At 41.1% G+C, this 23766-nt stretch overlaps 1 non-coding gene across 1 annotated transcript; it reads right to left on the bottom strand.

Annotated features, from left to right (window-relative positions):
* Positions 1–1759: 1759 nt before the first annotated feature.
* On the bottom strand, positions 1760–1831 carry TRNAA-CGC (transfer RNA alanine (anticodon CGC)). The gene has a single exon. It is a non-coding gene; the product is annotated as a tRNA-Ala (tRNA).
* Between the last annotated feature and the right edge of the window lie 21935 nt (positions 1832–23766).

Below are 23766 nucleotides of genomic sequence, written 5' to 3'. Positions count from 1 at the left end.
TCATGCATACATGCATTGCGTTCCGTTTATGCGGCACCGTCATACCCCGTTTTCAGCTGCGGGGCGTCTACAGCATTAAACAGAAGACGGCGACGATCCGTGCGCCGTGTTTTTGTAAATGGTTTTTTTGGGAGATGAACAAATGACAGACAGGGAGCGTCGGTTTTCGCTCACTACCGCAAAAATTGAGAGACGGGCATAACTACTGCGGTCGACCATCTGCGTCCTGATTGGCTGCACTGTCTATGACGCCAAGCCAAGCGCCATGATGCATGAAAACGAGGCTTAATGTGAACTGTCCCGTTTTCAATCATATCCTTAACCACAGATTCCTTAAGTTTGTCTCTTTGCGTTCAGTTCTTACTTACATTCAAAGTGAACCGATCGACCTTAACTGGTTTTTATCCCGCCCGTGCCGGGAGAGCTTGCCGTCGAGGAGGAGAGACGGAAAGGAGGGAGGGTAGGGAAAGGGGGGCGGAGTCGAGAGGATGTGAGATGCACCAGCGGAGACACGGAGATTATGTAGGAATAGGAGCCTGAAATGTGTAGCGGGCAATGGGTTTAGGAGGTGGTGGGGAGGGGGTTGTCGGGAGGGTTGAAGAAGTGAATGCTGAAACGGAAAACGGTGGGGAACGGTCAAAAGGGTGTGTAAGGGGGGGGGAGAGGGAAAGACGACAAGGCCGGACACGTGAGGCGGCGAGACTGCATTCACTAGTCACCAGAGCAACCACTTCGCCTTGGTCAAATAAACGCCGCCTAAATCATTCCATTTGCGTCTCCTAATTGCGCTCCACGGACGACCCTTCTCGCAGTACGACGATTAAGAACTTCCCGCGGCCAGGGAAGATTCGGGTTTCCGTCTATGTGACACATAGGATTGGAACCAAATTATACTCGTGTGAAGGAAAGTTGAGAATGGGAGCGTTCGTGAAGTCCAGCAAAGTCATGTAAATAAAATGGCTGAATGGGCAATAAATAAAAGGGTGGATATTTATAGTTGTTAAATATGAATCAGTTTTAGCGACAAGGCAAATGCAACCAACAGTGGTACCAATAGTAGTACCACTACACATTCTCTGAATATTCCATGTGTATATGTAATAGCAGTATAAACTTTGGATTTTATTTAAGCAAGGATTTAGGGTGGGGGAAGAAGGTGGAATTTATTGCTAAGAAAACTTTTTAAATTTTGCATTTATTTATTTTATTCGTTTATTTTACCACTTTATCGGAGCGAGATTGAGACAAAGTGCCTTCTTCCACTTAATCCATAAACAGTACACTAGTTATCTTAGTTATTTTTGTACCCAGCCAGCCACCGCTAGGATGTATGGCAGGGAGGGAATTCACTTCTGACTAATTTCGACCCGAATATGACACTACCGCGGTCTGACAATGCTATTCTGATCCCTTCTCGTTCGTCGGAAAAAATGACATCTTCAATCTATCTTTTCTACGCTTAAGATCTCTAATTTTACTAACATGATCTCGCTTACGGTAATAATACATTTTCAACATCACTGCTAAAGAGACTTCCTTCCAATTTATTTAAGAGTTTTAATCTGTTTTTTAACCTTCGCACCGTGAGTGATTCCCAGCCTAGCCTCCTCTGTGCTGCACGCGGTCCAAAAATTAAAGACAATCACAAACAACCAAGCTCTAGGTGGAGGAAAATCCACTTAAATGGGAATTGAACCCGCGACCTCTGGGTTATCAGGAGAGAACGTTACTCCGCCGCCACCGAGGCCTAGAAAAAAAATGGAGGTGCTGGGATTTGAACCCAGGACTTTCAGCATGCGAAGCAGACACTCTACCACTGAGTTACACCCCCAATTGCTTCAATTCCAACCATTGGGTGATGACAAACTTTAACAAGAGCAGTACAGCAACAGGAAATGGCGTATAAGAAACTGGTAGAAACAATTTTAGAGTACTCATCAGTTAGAGTATGGGACCTACACGAAGAAGACAATATTTCCGAATCATAGAAGGTGCAAATAAAGGCTGTCATACATCTATAGGAGAAGCGCAGGAGGATGGAGAGGAGTGTGACAGAATTTTTGAAATACTGGGCTGGGAATCTATACAAATAAGGAGAAATAGAAGCGGGCTCAGTGGGATGTTTCATACGAGTATATAGGACATGTACGTATGCAGGAAAAAGCAAGGGAAAAAAACCTAGGGAGAATTAAGGAAGGACGTCGAAAATGTTAAATTTATAGGAAGAAATGACCAGACAAATACAAGGTGAAATACCTGGGACAAAGAAATAATTAAAAACAATTTTCATTTCTCAACAAAATATTCATGGACAGAAACAGTCCACTTGCAGTCCTCTTCGAGCCCTTCTAGCAATGTACAAAAATATATTTAAGAAAAGATTCAAAAAATGTATGCGATAAATGCCCGTGTATGTGTTAAAATTTACGTACGAATGTACCTTGAATGTAGGTTACCACCAAGCTAATTGCCAAATTATAACAATTTCCATAAATAATAATAATTCCCTCACTCTCCCATTACTCCTCGCATTCGTGTTTTCCGTTACCTGCCTCTCGCAATTGAATCTTGGCATTGCCTTGCAATCAAACCCCTTTAAGTATCGATTAGTATTTAAAAATTATTCTGAGTTATAGGATACGTTTCCGATGATCATAGACTAGCGAAGTGTTTAATCCTCGCCAAGCATGACACAACCAAGCATCATAAACTGAAATAAACTCCTCTACCTGCCTCCGTACAACGTACCAATACTTTTTTGACTTCCATCTCTCAAGCCTAACTTTCTATCATCTATCACACCTTTCAACATACCATCATCACCAATCAAAATTCTCTGAGTTCATCTTTCTTGCCACCGCCACTATCTCTCCTCCCCCACCATGCCTAGCAATTCCTCGTTTGTTTTCCTTTTTCTCCATTTTATCATTTCATCCTTCTCCACACCCACATCTCAAAAGTCTCTACGCCTTTCACCTTGCTTTAAAGACGATGTTCCCGCTCCGTACAAACCCAAGCTCCAAATCCGTAAATCCGCCAAGTTATCCGTAATCTTTTCTTAATATCCTCACTCAACGTTCCTGTTACCAACTCCCTTCTCCTTGTGAATGCTTCATTTTATGAAACATTTTATTTTCTTGTGTCACCACTACTACCTTGCCTATCTTGGTTCAAAACGCTACCAAGGTAGGTACACTGTTCGTCCCGCTCAAGTTTCTGCCCTATAACTTTTAAATTAGCTTCTTCTTTCTCGCCAGCGTCTTAATCTTTTAACCTTTATTTTTATTGCATTATTTCTCCTACGAATATATGATGGACAATTAGGCATTCATTGCAAACGAATATCCTCCGCATGGTCTGTAACCTTGACGTGGTGGAAAGGCTTCCCTTTTCCTTTGAACCATAAACCTACACTAGCGGAACAATCGCTCCTATTGCGGTCTTCCATTCCATGTATGTCGAACGGTAGGAAGGAAATCCTCGCAGCGTCAGATCCCAATGAGGCAGCCATCTGAGTGATGTAATGGTGTCACGTAAAAATAGTATTGAGGTGGACAATTAGGGAACAACTTCAATATTTTATCACTAAATGTATTGACAAATCACAGTTCTCAAACCGAAAGTCGGTTTTATAGGGGAGTGTAGAGCTCACCTAATACTAAGCCCAACGGCAAGTGAAATTCACACATGCGCAGGGTAATAATTGGGGGGGGGGAGTTCCTTTTCCTGTGCCTCCTATGGATTCCCTATTAATAGATGGCACCCGAAAAATCACACAGCTTGGGTGAAGGTGAGGATTCGCAGAGTAGTAGTAGTATTTAGGGGAGGCGACCGACAGCTGAGGTCATTTGCGCCATTGGGGATGGACAGGAAAGGATGAAGGGTGGAGAGAAACCCGGCGTCGGCATTAGCCTACTCTTTACGAAAGGCGCCAAGGGGTCCGCAGTTTAACGTCCCATCCGACGGACGGCGTACTCACTCAAAGTGCCTTCCACAAAGCGCCTCAAGTAGGGATCGAGATACCTCTGAAAAACATTCATATGCGCAGAGTCAAACCCGAGAATTGAACCTGGGCCTTCCATTCAGCAGTCCAACTTTCTACTTGCTTGGCTACAACATTACCCCACGTCCATGAAATGTGATGAAAAATAAAAAAGTTATTGTTTTACGGAGTTTAAGAATATTTTGCTTCGTGTTATTTGCTTGAGGAAAGAAGGAGCGTGTGGTGCTAGGGCCCACCAAAAACCTATCCTAAGCCGGTGCGCTAATAATAATAAGAAAATGTTTCGCAAAAATAGTACTGGAATATGCCAAATATTTTAGTTAATTACACTAAACTTCGGTCCTCCATTTAGTATTTAAATTCACTTGAATATCTATTTAGCCAGTAAAATTCGTGGTGTGTGAGGAGGGGGGGGGGGAAGAGGGAGGAAAGGAACACAACACTGGTGGACTACGTAGAGCCGGACGGCCGACTTCGAGGATCGCGGAGTGGAACGGGTCTTCGCCCGCCACTCCTCCTCACCCCACATCCCCGCTCGTCCAGTCCCCTCTGCCCTGTGTTGGCGGCGGTTCCCTCGGTCGCTTCTCCATCGGATGGCCGCCACCCCCTTCCCCCCCTCTGCGCTACCTCCCTGCCGCCCTTACCCGTCCCTTCCGCTCGCTCCCGAGAAGGGGGAGAGGGAGGGTTTTCTTGCGGAGATGTGGAGGAGAGGAAGGAGATGAGCAGTTAAAGGGAGGCGAGGAAAACATTGACAAGCAATGAAGAGGGAAACGGTGTCTGCGGGGTTGGGTGGTGTGGGTAGGTAAGGTGGAGGGGGTCGAAACACCCCTCATACCCTCCTCTCGGGGAAGAGGTAGAGGGGAAGGTTGAAATTTATGGACGGGTCGGATGTGTGGCATCTTGAGAAGACAGGCCGCGAGGATGTCGTGCCGGTCGGGGTTAGACGCTCTGCCTCCGCTGCTTCGGAGAATGCGTGGGGGGAGGGGGAAGGACTTTGAGCGAGGCTAAGGGGAGGGGAGGGCGGAGAGGAGAGGACGGGGTGAAGAGGGAAGGTTTGGCGGGAAGGACGAGGTGAGTGAGGTGCACGGAGGTTGAAGAGGGCAAAGGCGAGGAGGAGAAGTAGGAGGGTCTCTTGTTGGTTTGACCGTTAGATCCCGAAGGGAAGATACCGGCTTGGGGAGTAGAGTCTCCCTCCCTTCCACCGGCAGTCAAGTAGAGAGCGGGCTTTCATTTATATTATTCGCTCCTTCCTTCAGAGAGGGTGGGAGGGGGGAGAGAGGAGGAGTTTTGCGACCCGCGGGATATTTATTTGACAGTGCACACGTGTGCGAAATTTTTCCACCCGAACACATTTTGGTTCGTTGGTGAAACTGAGAGTGCTGTTAAACAATCCTACACCCTCGCTCTCTCTATAATGTTTACGGAGTATACTATCATGAGAGGGATCCGGTTGTAGCGGTTGCAAGAATACTTGATTCCCAGCCTGAGAGCAATGGTTCGAATCTAACCTCCAGTGACAGAATATATCGGTGGTGCTTTTTTTAGGGTCATATGAAGAGTACGCCGTCCGTCAGATGAGACGTTAGATCGTGTGACCCCTTGGCGCCTTTCGTTCACAATAGAAGTTCAAAGCCAAATGTGGAATAATGAATAGCTGATTGTGGCACTTTTCCACTCGATATTATCAAGTGGAAATCGATCAGTTATTCATTATGTTCGACTTTCACCACACCACGTCTGAAGCTACTCAATTTGCCAATTATGCAGTTTCCTTCCACCCATTTTTTCCATTCTCGAAAAATTTTGCAGTGCCGGGTTACGTATTGGATGCCATGTGAAGAACAAACCAAGTGGACTACACCGCCCGTCGAATGGAACGTTGGATTATATTACCCCTAACCGCCTTTCCAGGCTAATGCGGACGCCGGATTTCCCGCCATCCTTCTTCGCTCATTTCCTGCGAATTCGTTTGCGTTATCCGGATTCCTTCAAGGGGTACTATGCGAAGACCACATCAAGTGGACTGCGCCGTCCGTCGGATGGGAAATCAGATCGCGTGGTCCCCCAGACGCCTTTCGTTTATAGTAGGACAATGTCGACGCCGGGTTTTTCTTTACTTATTCTTCCCCTATTTCCTTTAAAATCCTACCTCTTTACCAGTTATCCACATATTTCCTAATGGCGCAACTGACATCAGTTGTCGGTCGCCTCCCATTATAGCTGCTACCACTCATCATTTTCAGCGGTCATCAGAATCCGTTCTGTCTAACTCCTCAACTTGATCAGTCCCTGCACGCACTTCATATTGCTTCTTCGCTACCACGGCTGCCATTATTCATTTCGCGCCAACTCATCCCCTGGCCTCCTGCTGTGATCTCCCCCCCCCTCCTCACCGTTCACAAATCCTCCCCCGGGACTATCCTGTTCGATAAGTTTATCCCTTCAAGGTGTTTTTAGCAGAATTGCTCCCTATACCAGTCTACCCTTCTTACAATTACCTCCAATGGTCACTCCATTCATTTGATGTTAATCATCCACCTGCTGTATCATATTTCCAATACCGCCAATCATTTTTTCTCCACTGCTTCCACCGTACACGTCTAGACGGCTTGGAGAAGTTGACTTCCTACGTAGCTCTTGGTTGGGTGTGTTCGATTGCTTCATGCTGTCTTTCGTGATTTTTTATCGTGCAAAAGGTTTTGTGAACGCCACATAGATGTAGCAATGTGCTTAATTTTTCCAACGCGAAACTGAAATTATACCGAATGCAATTCTGATTATAAATTGGCAAAGCTTCCTCTTGACTTTCGATCGGCAAAATATCTCTCAATGCTGGGTATTGACTAATGCTCGTATCAAGGGCTGATAGAAAATCTTGAGTATATTTATTTACTCAGAATATCTTCGGCGACAAATTTTATTCTGTTGGTATTAGAAATTAGAATCGGAAATATAAAACATTTTGGGAAAATGTCGAGAACTTAAAATATGGAGAATGAGGAAGAGAATGATATTAATTAATTTCTGCGGTTGTTACCAGTAAGCATGATGTTTCGCTGAAAAAATAGTTTCTTAGACCTGATCTCTGGGGAAGGAATTAGAATTTTCATATGCGTTGGCCTAGGTTTCTTGTCTGAAAATGTCTCAAATATCACATCAATTTTGATACAGCGCTTCCTTGGTCTAAAATTTCCTAGAAGTTGATGATGCTCAGGTTCACCTAGTCCGTGCATACAGTGATTCGCGTGGTAAAATATGCTTGTTGCAGCCGCATCATGACATACCCCATAAAAGCATGGGTCATATGAATGATGATGAAAATATTTTTAAAGAATTTATCCCGTATTCATTGGTTAAATGTACGTGAACCTATGACAGACATTCGCTGATTGCATAAGTACATATATCTTGCATGAAAATTTTTTTTGCGCATTGGTTGGTTGTTTATTTTTCAAATTCAATATCGCATTTGCCGACACAGATAAATATACTCAATTCACCGCAGGCCGCCGCTAGGACGTGTGGTGGGGTGTCTTAGGGCACTAGCCTTCCTGCACAAGGTGGAGTATGAGGTAATTCATGCTTTTGCATATACATTTCCTCATACAAGTAAAAATGTACGAATATGTGCATCGTATATAATAATGCTTGCATTTGGCTAAATCATAAAATTTAGCTTTTCAAACTTTAATAATTTGGATGTCTGACTTCGATATTTTTATGATAGCGTACCGTTCAAGGGAAAAGCGAGTAGTTGTGCCTGTTTGTGACGTTGCGTATCTCTCGCTTATTTTATTCCGGTAGTCGAAACAACCGATCTAATTTGGTTCCATTATTATTCCCCCTGTGTTGCAAAATAATATAGACTTCCTTTTTATTTTTAAAAGTCTATCTTTCTTGCTCTTTTCGTGAAACAAGGGTCTCTCAACTTGATTCCTCCAGCACACCCCATACACATTCTCGTAGTAACTTCTCACAAGTCTGGAGGGTGTTCTCTGAACCTTTTCCAATGTCTTAGTTAACTTCATCGTCCAAGGCTCAAAAATAATTGCCAAATGCTGCTTAACTAAAAGAAGTACATGTAACTCCTCTCTCTTCCTTTTTCATCAAGTTTCCTACAACCCACCTACTATGAATCCTGGGTTATTTAAGGCTAACCGGAATATTGTTCGTATTTTTGTACCAATTGATTATTTTCCAAGTATTTGAACTGTTCTGTTGAAGTTGATTCAATCTATTTTATATTCAACGTCTTGGAGAAAAATCACTGACGTCAAACGAAGTTGTCTTCGCCAAAACATAAGCTTATTTTGAGGACCTTTCAAAATCCTACTTTTTGGATGGCTTAAAAAAATTGGAGGAACACTGGGAAAACTGTACTGAGCTACGAGAAAACTATGTTGAAAACAAACAAATACATAAAAACAATTTTGTTTTTTATTTTTCCCGAAAGACTTGTTGAACCACCCAAGAACTTAAAAAGGTTGGGCGAAGAAAGAATCTTCGGTGGGCACGCGAAGGAACTAATTGGACACACTCTGAAGTAAGATGTTTAGCTGAAGAATAACTGAAAGAGGGTAAGAGTTGGAGAGGAAGAGAAATGTTTGGTTACGAGAAGCAGATCTTTGAAGACCTAAGTGGAAGAAATGAAGAGATTTAAAGGTAAAAGAAGAAGGCATGTGGACTGTTACTACAAATCTGACCTAGTGAGTGACCACCAAGGATTTAGATGGCTCCTCCCTCAAACCTAGTGAACTCTTTAGCAAACTAACTTGCATCCAAAAAAGTGATGAAACTAAAAAAAGCAATCGAACGATAACTAATATGTTTGCTATTACAATTTGAACTCTTAAACTTCGGAGTGATTGTTTTCACAGAAAACCCATGCAATATTTAATTCATGACCTCCATTCCTTTTAGACACAAATGACAACAGTGACTTCAGATTTCCTCTTCCGCTATAGCAAAACGTTCTCGAAGATGACAGAAACCCTCGATTGGGAATCACCGGAAGCAGGAAGATTAAATGCACGGTTTAAAACAGCAGATAACTTCAAATCATTACACCTGATTCACGATACAGAGACTATTTCAGTTATCCCATCGCTTTGCCGGTTGAGACTACGACGAAATGATAAGGGATATTATTTAATTGCAAAAAATACCCGTAAAGTTTCCTGTTTTCCTAACATAATCCGTGATCACAATTTGGGAAAAGATAAAGCACCACAGTATGAGAAAGTACCCGTTGTATCACAGTACAGTATGAGTACCTGTTCATAAATTAACGAAAAAAACGTAGCAATCACACAGATTGTTGTTTGATAGGTGACGATAGATCTCACCTACTGATAAACCCTAAAAAGAGGGTGAGACATTCGCACATCAGGGTAATAATGGGCCCAGTTACTTTCCCTGTGCCGCCTATGGTTTTCCAGGGAGATTCGGTTCAGGGAAATCACACAGTTTGGATGAAGCTGAGGGTGCCCAGAGGCGTCCCCGAGATTCCAACCTGAACCCTACGCTAAGTATTCTAGAGCTCTATTTCTTCGCTCAGCGATCTATTAAAGCTAGATTTTAGGCGAACTCTCGCGACTGTTTACTCCAATCTACAACGAGAACTTCCTCTCGTTTGACCTACTTATTACATTCTTCATTTCTTGCAGCTTCTACCTGCCTTAATGCTGTCTCATAAGCCTGCTCTCTTCCTTCCTCTACATCCACGCTCACCCAACATCCTCCCTTCTATCACGGCCCTCAATATTCCACAAACTTCCAGTATTTCCTCAATCTACCTTCTCTGCCATTTTCGGATTTCCCCAAGCAACTTCCTCTCTTCGCCAACCATGTATAAAACCCCGTCATTGCTAACTTATTTTCTCCATCGTATATTAATGTTAAATTATAATTAGTAAACTGATTAAGCAAACGGCTTGTGATCGAACATCATCTACAATGCACCCAAGACGCGTTTTAATGGGAATTGGATGCAGATGTTAAAATACATGCGCATGGAGCTTTGATAACCAAAACTAAATGTATATTCAGTTTTATGGTTCAAGAAATAAGAAAGAGTCTACTTTCGGATCTAAACGAACTGGCTAATACAATAGCCTAAACTTTACGTGAATGTAATGCTACCGAAGGATATCCATGATTTCGTCAAATATTTACACACAATAGGTCTCCACTCCACAATAGCATATTTTTCAAATGCATCGTGAATTTTAGCATGGTCTATTATTTTCTACTACGACATATATCAAAATGTGTACAAGGTCGCTTTGGATAGGATACATCCATGCGATATTATGAGAAATGCAGCCAAACTAGAGCAATGAGGTCTTAGTCCCCATCGAGGTATTCCCTTTGGGGTCTCATACACATATCCCAGCGGCCCTTCCACTTATCAAAACATTCGACAAAGTCCTTTATCGGAATGGTCATCAGCTGCCTCGTCGCATACTCTTTTATCTCGTAAGCATCCAGAATTTCGCGCTTAATTTGTAGGGACTTAATCCAAGCCGCAAACTATGGCCCAGTTTTTATAAAACAATGCATTAACTGAAGGCGAGTGATGAGTCTACGGTTATGACTCTGAAACAAAAGCCCGGTCTTGCTGACGACCAATCTGAAAAAGGACTTTCCTGATTGCTATGAAAAGTGGAAGGGCCGCTGTGATCAGTGTATGAGGTCCCAATGGGAATACTTTCAAGAGGATTGCTCTAGGCAGGCTATTTTTCTCAAAATATTGCAAGGCTGGATAGATTCCGGACAGACCTCGTATGCGTATTATACTTGCCCTTGAATGTGTGAAGCCAGCAAATAGGGGAACATGTTTATTGCTTTGCTTACGATTACACGCAGTAGAGACCTTGGCAACAATACAAACTTTCAAAGATTACAGATCAAAACAATATGTTTATAATAATGAAGAAATGGAAAGGACTGCAGTCAGGAGAGAAAGTAGGTGAGAAATTCATAAAATCTGTTAGATTTGCGAAAAAAAATAAAGCTTTCGTTTGTCAGTCAGTCATAGGGTTGCAAGCATTACTGAGCAATTCAACGATCGTGTAAGTGTTCCGGATTATGAAGAAATACGTTTAGAAAACAGGTTTTGACGAGGAGGAGGGTTGATGGCATGGCATGGACGTTTGAGTGGGGATTTAAAAAAAAAGAATGAGAACTTCATAAGGGGTACGGTTTAAATGGCGCGTAAATATGGTAATTGAAATTAGATTATGGGTGTAGATAGGATAGATAGGAAGCTTTTGAGAAGTTAAAGTGGGGAAGGACGAAAAAGGTGAAATAGACAGAGAGGAAAATTAATGAGGAAGTGTTAGGTGTGTATGTATGTGTATATATATATATATATATATATATATATATATATATATATATATATATATATATATATATGTATATATATATATATATATGTGTTTATGGTATATATATATAGTAGGAGGGAAAAATATATGTATATACATCCTCGTATAGCCTACATATATTCATGCACATCCTCTGTTTGACTTTTGTGTGTGTTCCTATCCCTTTTCCTTATATCTACATCCAGGTTAATGAATATGTATTCGCCATTTGGCAAGTTTTCGTGTTTGATTGTTTGTTTGCTGTTAAAATAACACATTTATGGCGTTGGCCAAAGTTCGATACAAATGCATATATAACGATAAAAACTGATTCGAAAAAGACTAATAGAAATAAAAATAACTCACTTTAATAGTACGATGGTCCCACCCAGACTAGACATGGAAGTGGAGGAGAGAGAACTATTGGCAGGAATCCAACAGAGGCAGGAAAGATGGTTGCAGAGAACATTGATTGACAATGCGATCTTGAAGATAGTGATGCAAAGGGGAGAACGTTAGGCCAGCGAGGAAAGGGAAGGAATAGGAAACTATGTTGGACGGAATGAAGTGCATAAGGAAGTATGCGGAATTGAAGAACAGTTCAATGTTGTGTACACTCACACGTCAGACTGTATCTTGGAAGGCGAAGCTAAGAAATGTAACTGTGCTCAGTCTTGTGTCCATCCAAAACATATCCTAGACGTTATACCACCAAATGACAATGAACACAAATTCCATGCTAACCTGTTTCAGAAACGGTATTTTCAACCACAAATGTTTTTAAAATTTGATGCCCATTATTTGAATTACATTATTATTTACTAATTAAACTAAACGTAACCTTAATTAATCATGCCTGGTTTGTAAATCGTCACCTCCTGCCACATACCCCAGGGGTGTCTTTGCGGGGTACCATGTAGTGTGTAGATATGGATGAATACCCCTCATAAAATGCCCGTATTTAACTCAAATACGAAAGTAGCGGGACATGATGAAGACGTTGAAGGTGCTCTTCGCACAGTTTCCTTCGAATTTGTCCTGAACGCGATTTGAAACGGAGCGTTACATCACACATATTGGTTTCATTTTAGAAGAGGCATGCGACACATTCTGCGATTTCTTACGCCTCTTCCGACTCACAATTTAAAACCGTCTTCATTCTTAGAACCTGAGCCGGGTGCGCGACAAACAACGACCAGCCCCATGGCCTGGCTCCCTGCACCTTGTCCCACTGGATTCATATACGCACGCACACATATGTACCTATATACTCGTGTATATATATATATATATATATATATATATATATATATATATATATATATATATATATATATTCATAACGTATAAAAGGCACGCCACGTTGGGCGTCTATAAAGGCATCCGTTTGCCAACGATTTCCCATTCCGTCGCAACCCATTGTAAACCCGGATTTAATTCTTGGTGATGGTGGGGATATTATTTGCTCGGGGAAGGAGAGAGAGAAAAAAATATATGAAGGGAAGGAGGATGAAAGATGGAGCGAGGGGTGGTCCTCCGCAGGTGTAGGGAGGGACGGAAGGAGGGGATTTTCAGTGGAGAATGGGGGAGGCCGGACACATACGTATTCCACGCGTACGGATGAATGGCTTCGGACGGATTTGGTGCACTTGGGATTTTAACTCCCAAAAACCCTTTGTCCTCCAGTATTTGCATAAGGGATCTTATGGGTTAAAAGGGGGGGGAGGAACGTTATAAATCATGCAAAGTTTCGTGGCTCTCGGCGGTGAAACTTTTTCGGAAATTCGTGTGGCGACATTTCTTTCTTTCCTACCACCTCTCTGTCTCTGTCCGCCTTTAACCGAATATCCTTACAGCCCCCTCCCCATCAAGGTGAGAGGAACCCAGATGCCATTTCGATAATTTTTTCATAGACCAGGTAAATAGATGGAAAGCAACACCTTTATAGTCACGTGACAATGCCATTCTTACACGGCGGTCCAAAAATTGCTTACTTATAAAAGTCGAAAAAGTTTTAGGCCGAAAGTACGTTATCATGATCGGTCAACTGAAATTTTGCGAAAAGAATTAGTTATTTATCACATTAGCAGATGTCCAAATAAAGAACGCTTGAAAAGTCTAGTTAAATAAAAATGCTGGAACCTATTTTTTTTAGGAGGAATGCTAAGCGAAACGTTGAAACAGGATGGATGCCATTAGAGCAAGCGCAGCAGTTAACGTATCTTGGAAGTGTCTTGGGCCAAGATGGTCAAATTAGCAGGGAAATAAAAATAAGAATTGTGTTAGGCAAAGTAGCTTTCAAAAGAGGGACGAATTTGATGACAGGGACTTTCAATGAGGACGTTACGAAAAGATTAGTGAAAACTTTGTTTTGCAACTTGACTATGTACGATTCAGACACACAGTCGTCGAATCAAGATGATATGATTAGATTGGAGGCTTCCGAGTTGTGGGTGTGAGGGAGGATGGGAAAGGTGAAGTGGACCGGAAGGAAAACAAATGAGGAAGTGCTAGGCATGGTAAAATGGGAGGAGGAGACAGGAATGTTAGGATAAATCCAAAGGAAGCAGTAAAGATGGATACAGATCATTTTGATTTGCGATGTGATGCTGAATACTCTAAGAGACGGAAGGACGTTATGCAAACGAGGAAAGGGAAGGAAAAGGATAGGCATGTTGAACGGAATGGAGTGAGGAAGGAAGTACGTGGAATTGAATGGGAGTTAAATGTAGTATCGGATGTCTGACTGGGTTTAGAAGCACATGACACAGATAAAAATAATATCCTAGGTTGGATCAAAGGTTTTTTGAATCTTCAGATACAAAGAGTAGTCACTGATGGAGTTAGGTCTAATGCAGTAAAAGTTACTCCAGGTGTCCCCCAAGTAAGTGTTATGGGACCTCTTTTATTCCTTCTTCACGTGAACGGCATTAACTCCGTAGTCACTAATAAAATACGTTTATTTGCCGATAATGCAGTGGTTTACCGGGATATCCGTGATCCTGAGGACACAGCAGCTTTATCAGATGACCTAAATGCTATACAACGCTGGTGCGTCACTTGGCAATTAGAATTAAATCTAAAAAAGTTCGTAGTCAAAATATTTGGAAAAAGAGCAATACCCACTCGAACGCCTACTGCATTGTGAACACCGAAATGGAATGTGGAGACTTAATTAAATACCTAGGCGTTGCCCTCACTTACGACCTCTCTTGGGTGAAACACATACGGGGAATATGTGGACAAGCTAACAAAAAATTAGGATTTATTAGAAGAGTACTTGGTAAATGTGATGAAAAGGTCAAAGAGAAATGTTATCCGTCGTTGGTTAGGCCTCATTTCGAATATGCTGCAAGTATATGGGAGCCTCACGAAGTTGAATTAAATGCCGAACTGGATCACGTACAGCGTAGAAGAGCTAGATTTGTATAATATTGTTATGATAAACTTAATATCGTATCTAAAATATTGGAGGAGCTGGACTGGGAATCACTCACTGAGCCAAGGTTAAATTACAGATTGAAGATGTTGCATAAATTGGAAGTCTCTTCAGCAATATTGTTGAAAATACAATATTACCCCCATCGTACTACGGTAAAAGAGATCATATCAATAAAATTGGAAAGATTAAGTGTAGAACAGATCTACGATTTTATTTTTTTCACGAACGTAAATAATCAGAATAACATTGTCCGACCGCGGTAGGTGTAAACATATTTCGGTCAAAATTAGTCTGGTTTGTAAACCAGACTCATGCCACACTACCTAGCGATAGCTTGCAGAGTACTAAAATATCTAAAAATAATGAGAGAGGAATATTGAGAGAAATTCAAAGGCGACAGGATAAATGGATGCAGAGCGTTCTTACTAGTAATGGAATGTTGTAGACTATGACAGAGGGGAGGACCTCAGGCAAGCGAAAAAGGGGTAGTGAGAGGATAGGCATGATGGGCAGAATGATGGGAGGAAGGAAGGATGCGGATTTGAAGGGAATTTTATTTTATTGCCGCATGCTAGGTTGGGTGTTGTTAGGAGAGACATGTGAATGAATTTGTACTATTTTACGGATAGACCATGTCCGTCCAAAACCTACCTTAACCGATAGAATAATAATAATAGCATCACTTATAATTATCATTATATATTCGAGGTATTGCGTGGACGCATTAAGGAATTTTTACCAGGTTTCCCTGAGAAGAAATTCATTCATTAGGTAGATTTTTTTTCATTTTGTTTGATCCACCCGAAAACGTCGATATTGCTCGACACATAATATCGTGGATCGATATATCTATCTTTAGTAACCTTTTGAAACGATATATCGACCGACGTTTGTATATAGTTCTGGTTCCCTGTTTCTATCATGCCGAAATATTGGAAAACGAATATCGCAGTTCCCTAGCCGTCGTGTTGGCGAGCGTCCACTATTGTCGGACGGTCCCGAGAAAAACGCCGAAGTCATGAAACCCCGAAAACGATCTCACTTTAGACAAGGGTGGGATTTTTCCTCCCGTTTCCGATTTACGAGAGAGAATTTTATTTATTTTTTTTCCTTCAGGTTGAGGGTTGAAGGGGATGGGTGAAGGGGTGCTGCGGAGTAGGTGGGACGAAAGGTCGCGCCGATTGATCGTTTATTTATCCAAGCGCCTTTCACTAATAAGTCGGCTCGAGGGGTAAGGGTTTCGGGGGTGGGGGCGGAGAGGGAAAGGAGAGAATGGGGGTGAGGGGAAGCGTTGCGGATTCAGGCGAGAGCGTGTGTGTGGTCAGAGTCCTAAGCCAATAACGAGGATCTTGACACCACCCCTAAGGGGAGGGAAGTAAGGCAAACAAGACGGGAGTGGAGGAAGCGGGCCCTCCTCGGATGGGATGGCTACTCATGTGAAGCTACTAGCTTAGGTACGTACCACCTATACATATCGCCGGCGGTGTTATTCTTCCCTTACGGCGCGAGATATTTGTTTAGGACTTCGGGATCACTCCTCTCTCCTCTCGTCAGCGCCCGTTTTCGCTGCGAACTGGAAGAATGTGAAAGCAATCCCCGGAACACCTGGCCGATGGCGCGGACGAGAATGGGGAAGGAGGGGGGGGGGAAATTCAATTTTCGATCCAGAATCTCACTCTCTTCTGAGGTATTCCTGCACCCCCGGGATATGGAATTCGGATGGAGGAACCGTTGTTAATGGGAGAGTATGTGAATTCGTATCTGCCGAAACCTCCAAACAGTGGATACAGTGGGGAGTATTGGAGGGGGCGAGGAGTCAACAATTGTTCGCTATTTGGAGGTGCCAACTATTGTGAACGAGAAGACTTACGCACTTGCTCCAATTTCACTCTGGCAGCGGATATATTACTATTACTTATAAGTGGCCTACCGTTTATGTAGGTTTATGATGTACACAGTCCGAACATCACCACATTTGTAAGCTACGGCTAACAAGATACTTCCCGACCGCTTTGAGACTACTATGAAATGTTCTCCGATTCTGCACATCCCTCCCTTCATTTCGTCCAACATGTCTAATCTACAGGGTGCGTTCCGAAAGTAATGCAATTATTTTTTAAAGTAATATATTGAATAGATTTGCCCAAACACTTAAAACTCTTAAAAGTACGGTCCTTGGGCCTCTACACATTTTCCCTTTATTCCTACCCTTTCCTCGCATGTCTAACTTCCTATCTTCTATCATATTCTTTAGCATCACATCACCAATCAAAATGCTCTCTATCCATATTTTCTGCCTCCTTTGGATTTCTCCCTACAATCCCTTCCCCTCCCCAACCATACTTAGTCCTTGCTTGTTTGTTTTCCATTCTATTAACTTCAACTTTTCCATTTTTTTCTTCTCCACACCCACATTTCAAAAGCTTCCAATCTATGCCCACCATCCTGCTTCAACGACCACGCTTCCGCGTCGTACAAAACCACGCTCCATATAAAAGTTTTCACAAGTTTTTATTTGAATTTTTACCCTGTCGCTATCACCAATTCTCTCCTTGTGAACACTTCTTTGCCTAACGCAATTAATCTTCTTATGCTCCTACTACTCTGACTATTTTTGTCCAAATCACAGCCAAGATACATAAATTGTTCCAATTGATCTAATTTTTGTCTAGCAGAAATTTAAAACATATGCTTTCTCGGATGATTTTCATCCTACATTGGTTATAGAATCTATGATATATGAATGTGTATATGAAAATATATATATATATATATATATGTGTGTGTGTATATATATATATATATATATATATATATATATATATATATATATATATATATATACATATATATGTGTGTGTGTATAATAAATCACTAATATAGGAAAATGAGCAGAGAATTCGGGATATTAGGAGATGAATTACGTTAGCGAAAGATACATTCGTAAGTAGAGAATTGATGACGGGTACACTGAGGGAACTCGGGAAAAGGCACAGAAATCTGGTGGAGGAATTAATGAGAGGTAGTGTGAAATTGGCGAACGTGATAGGAGGGAGAATGTTAGCGGTTAGTGGGGCAGAGGAAGGAAGAGAGAAGGTTTTTTCACGATATGGAGTTTACGAAGAATTGAAGAAAGAATTACTCTAGGGCAAAGAAAGAGGAAATTCTAACAATAATTAGAAATAAATAGTCGTTCGGGGAACGTCCGAAACTCCCGATCTTTAAATAGATCGAATAAGTTGAACCAATCTTTATGCATTTATTTGGAGGATCATGAATTTTCATCAAATAAAACAGACTCTTGCATCATCATCCCGGGTCATTGATCCGAGCAATTGTTTATAGAAGCCATCAGAACAATCCCGTACAATGGAAACCTTTTTATTCATATTTTTAAATTCGGTCGTAGCTCCATGAACTGACATTTTCCGTTACATGCTTTTCGTAGTTCATCCTTCGTCTTTCTAAGCAATTCTTCCTATCTATGAAGCTCACTTTTTTATCCGTTACTTCGTGGTTATCGTAAATCTCTAAGAAATTAAATATAACCTTGATGAGGTCTTAAGGTTATTTAATAAAATTACTGATCAAAACAAAATTATGTTTTCTTAATTTGTTTATCTAGATGATGGCTTAACGGACGAGATTAGTTGTATCCATACCTGCTATTAAATAATCTCAGTATCCTCACACAGTTATTTTTATTTATTTTTCGGCTTCCCCTCTTATATGTTTTTATTCAATTATAGTCTTCGGCGAGCTGACTTTGCTTCAGAATATGTCCGATTGGCTTCCCTCTTTTTCTATCGCACAGGTCATACGCAAACCCACTGTTTGAAGTACTTCTTAATCTTTTAAATCTTGCCCATGCATTTGATTTTTAAATCTTCCGATCGTAAGTCTTCTTCTGCGTCCGCACCTCTCTAATTATTATATTTCTCTTACTCAGCCACCACTGTTCTTGAGGGCAAACTAGCGCAACTCTTTTGTTCTTTCCGAATTGTCTGTCCCTATACTTGGAGATTTTATTTTCCACTTTGGCTGCCGACGTCTCTTACTGCGACTATCTAAGTTTTAAGCTTGTTCTTTATAAACTCGTAAGAACTTCTATGTGAGAGACTAAAAATGCAGGCCAAGCATTTTATGTAATTGCTCGAGAACCTGCACGCATAATAGTTTTTTGTATTGATTAGAAACTTTATGAGAGACATCCGTTAAAGGAGAAATAATCGTATTATCCCAAAGACAAGTAGTTATTAATATCGGGTGACCCCCTTGGCCGCTATTTCGAGATCTTTAAGCCTGGCACTCGAATCGAATGGCAATTTGTCAACATCTTTTAGTAACTAATTTTTTCAAGTACTATTTATGATAAGCCTTATCAAAGACTCATCTTCGATCCCTAATCCAATCCCATCGATCCAACTACATGTCACATCCTTGATGTTATTATTTACCAATAAATCCTTTAATGATTTGATCTCAGCATCTCCCAGTTGTGTCCATAGCAAATGATACGATATAATTTGCGATTAGTAAACGATAGTACATGTAGTAGAATTACAGATAAACAATATGGCGTGAAGTTCAGGAACAAATTTTATATGCACAAGCCAACCCTTTCCATTCAATATTTTTGCTTTAACCACCTAAAAAAAAATATGTAAAATATATTCCCTGCTCACTTCGAACTCGAGATTTATAGTCTAATGCCGTATTGTATATTGTCATAAATAAACCTCCAACGCTTGAAATCATTTAAGATTGGTTTTTACGTACATTATTTTAGTTTTCATAAATACGCTTTTTTTATAATATTTTCAAAATGATAAAATTTCAACGTTTATACACATCCATACAATGCTGCCGAGAAATTATTGAATGCTCTTTATTAGGATGTGTCCTACATTGCGGGTTATATACTCAGGGAGATTTAGCTGTAATACTTTTTCCTTTGAAAGTAAGTGAACTACATTGAACTATATGAAGGAAGGAACTCCTTCCTTCTCTTCCTTGAGAAAAATGGCTTGGACCACCAGATATTCGAAAACTAGTGAGTTTCTTTTCTTTTTTTGTGTATCTGTGTTTTTGTCTTGGTTCGCTAGTGCTAAATTTATATACATTTTGTACATGTGTGAATATGTATATCCAGATAGCACTAGTGAACATAAACAAAAACACAGAAACACAAGAAAAAGAAACGCACACGTATACCGAATTTGCGGTGGCGCTATCACCTTTGTCAGGAAGGAAGGAAGGAAGGAAGGAGTTCCTTCTCTCCCTTGAGAAAGGTAGTCATTGCCTCCGAAAATCGAAAAGTCGGAATACATTTGAGTTTCTTTATTGTTTTCTTCTGTGTTTTTGCTCCCTAGTGCTATCTATGAGTACATTATATATTTCTACATATATCCTTCTATTTCTTCTTGTATATATATTTTATATATATAATATACATAACAAACTTGGACAGCAATAAACAATATAAGAACACATAAACCGATCCCTCACACGTTATTTCTTCATCATTTCGACGGAATTCAGCTCCGTCTTCATCGGAAGAAATAGAAGTAATGATAGAAGTAATTAATAGAAGAAGAAATAAATAGAAGTAATAATAGAAGTAATCATTACTTCTATTTCTTCCGATGAAGACGGAGCTAAATTCCGTCGAAATGATCAAGAAATAACGTGTGAGTGATCGTTTTATGTGTTCTTATATTGTTTGTTGCTGTCCAAGTTTGTTATTCAACACATCCGTGTTACTTCGACGAAATCACACACACACACACACACACACATATATATATATATATATATATATATATACTATATATATATATAATAGCAAAAATAATATGGCTTTAAACAGAATACTTAGAATGAAAATTTAACCTCCGTCACGTCTGTTTTAAGTTTTGGAGTATTGTTTTTAAACCTCACCCACAAAATTTTACTCGTTATAAGGAGGTATCTAGAAAGAACAGTATGACCGACTCATTGCCTATTTAAACAGCACCCACCTCTGGAGATATCCTATGCGTTTACGCGCGAACGCTGCACAAGAGGGGGAAAGAAGAGAGCCATCAGTTTAAGCGGAACTTTGATGAGGATCAAATGCGTCCGGAGTAGTATGAGGATAAAAAAACCGTAAACACAGCAATCAACCCTAAGGTCGGTTTGTTAAGTAATGGTGGATTTCACCCAGTACTAACCCCGGCGGCGTGTGACATTCACACATCAGGGTAGGGGGGCCAGCTCCTTTCCCTATGCCGGTTATGATTTCCCAAGACGATGTGGTACCCGAGAAATCACATAGCTTGAGTGGAGCTGAGGGTGCCCAGATAGCCTTGCCCGGGAATCGAACCCGGGCCCTCCGGTAAGTAGTCCAACGCTCTACCCCTGGACTACCGCGGCCCACTAGTACGGGGACATGCTAGCTTATTACCTGTATTTCGCACGCTTGCCCGTCATGAGGGGATAGATAGAGGCACGTGAACCCTTTGGGATATCCGAGAAAGACTAATTATTTTGGGTTTGTGTTTTTCAGGTCCGAAGTCGTCAATGTGAAATCAACCTGCGGCGTAAACATCACATTTGAGAGACGGTTCGTGTATCTCCCCATCGTGAAGGTAATGCAAGCAGAGATTTCCTTCCCCCCGCCCTGGCCACAATACCCAAATTGAAGATGGAAGATGGGAAGAGAGAGAGAGAAGGGAAGGGGGGAAGAAAATAAACCCTTAGCGCCGTTTTTAGTCTCAAACCGGTCACAAGAAAACAAAACAAAAAAAACATATAAAAAGTACCCCGGCTCGACGAGCATGTCGTGCCAAACCTTGGGAAACAACAAACCTTGAGATTCTTGTCATAATGCAACAGAGGATTGACGCAATAAAGATTTACAGCCGGAAGAGGTAGAGAGGGAAAAAAAAGAATAGGGGGGTGTAACAGTTTTTTTAAATCACGCAAAAGATAAATGGTATTACTAAGGTGGAGGAAATAAACAGGTAGCTTGGCGATGTGTTTGTCATCGCCCAGCTACCGACCGACGACTACAAAAGTCGGAATACTACTAAAAAATGTTTCAAAACTGATTCCGGTAGCCTGGGGTATCCGCCATTGAGCAATTACCACGCAAGCCACAATCAAAGACTAATGTAAACACGTCCATCTCTTATGTCAAACTTCAGCAAGTTTCCTCGACGGCGGAATGATTTATCCGGGAGGAGTTCCTCATATCTTTGGAAACTAAGATTTTATTTTTTTTTCTCATAAACTAAGTGCTTAATGATTCTCCATGACGAATGATAGAGATATATCCTAACCGAGCGTAAGTTGTTTGATGAAAGTGGACATCTTTCGTCGGGTCTGAGATCACGAGTAAACGACCTACCGGGAAAAATCATCCACGGGAGAAAGGAACGTAGTCGGGCGCCAAGTCTGTTACGACGAACAATTTATTACATCCAGTACCTTCCAACGACGATCTTCATGCGCATATTCGCGTGGAAGCAGCATAAATCAACAGGGCTCCGTCGTGCGTTAATCTCGTCGTGAAAAATATTGATGAAAGAGTAAATCCGTCAAATTGACTAAACATATAAGAGGTGCCAAATCGAAAGAGAACTTTCCCATTATCCGATTTACATCCTCAAAAGTCCGTCACCACTAGGAATAATCCACCCTTCTTGTCTTTTTCAGCTGAATGATTGATGAGCACACCATTTTTAAATTTACGGCGTCGACCGTCATTCACGCGGTTTAATTTTATTCATAACTTTTGTTGAATGCACCTTCGAGGTTGTATCCTACGCGTTTAACGCAAATGTTCATGTCCTCATCAACTGAAGAGTAAATGAATAATCACCTTTCCAGTTTTATAAATGAACTTTCATTCCAAAACGCGTTGGAAGGTAAGGCTGAAGAGTTTGGAGAATTTTGGAGAATGTTTGACGTTTCGAAAATATGTCATCAAATGGACAAGTGTCTCTTAGCTACAACCCAGCTCCATACTGGCGATGAGGTGGCGGTAGCTTCGACTGAATCACTTCTCCCCTTGAGAGCATTTGTATTGATGGCTAATAAACTAGCGCAGATGAGTTCGATCTATGTTTGAACGTTCTTATGATTAACTTGGCCGTTTGCGTGGATTATTAGAGAAAATAGATTTGAAATCACTCACGGTGCGAAGGTTAAGTTACAGATTAAATCTCTTACAAGTAATGGAAACAGGACTCTTTAATGATGATGTTGAATACTTATCATTAGTGTAACCATACTATAGTAGGAGAGATGATGAGGGAAAAGACATCCTCAGAGATATCTGTCCGAAAGTCCTTATTTATTTAATCTTCAAAATTATCACCAATAAGTCAACAAGGTAATGGAAACTTGTGTTAGACGCGAGGGATATAATGCCGAAGGCTACAATGATAGAAGAGGACAACTCCTTTCTTCTTATTATTTTTTCTTATTTTAGTACCCAGCAAGCCACTGCTAGGTTGTGTGGCAGGGGGTGACTACACACCAGACTAATTTTGACCCGTATATATAGTATTTACCCCTACCGCGGTCGGACAATGTTATTCTGATCCTTTATCGTTCGTGAAAAAAATGGCATCTTAAAACTAACTCTTTTATATTTAATCTCTCTAATTTTATTGGCATTATCTCTTCTACCGAAGTAGGATGGGGATAATGATACATTTTCAACATTACTGCTAAAGTGACGTCCGAATTGATGCAAGAGGTTTAACTGTAATTTAATCTTCGCTCCGCGGGTGATTCCCAGCCTAGCTGCTCTGATATTTTGAATACGCCACTAAGTTTATCAAAAAAACGTTTTACGAATCCAGCTCCTCTACGCAGCACGCGATCTGATTCAACACTCAATCCAACTTGGTGAGGATCCCGCATATTTGCATCACATTCCAAATGAAGCCTAACTAGCAAAA

This window comes from Hetaerina americana, unplaced genomic scaffold (genome assembly GCF_022747635.1).
Source record: "Hetaerina americana unplaced genomic scaffold, ioHetAmer1.1.p SCAF_11, whole genome shotgun sequence".
NCBI classification, from domain to species: Eukaryota; Metazoa; Arthropoda; class Insecta; order Odonata; family Calopterygidae; genus Hetaerina; species Hetaerina americana.
Note: the sequence above shows the minus strand (reverse complement) of the source record. Positions and strands in the feature narration are given on the sequence as shown.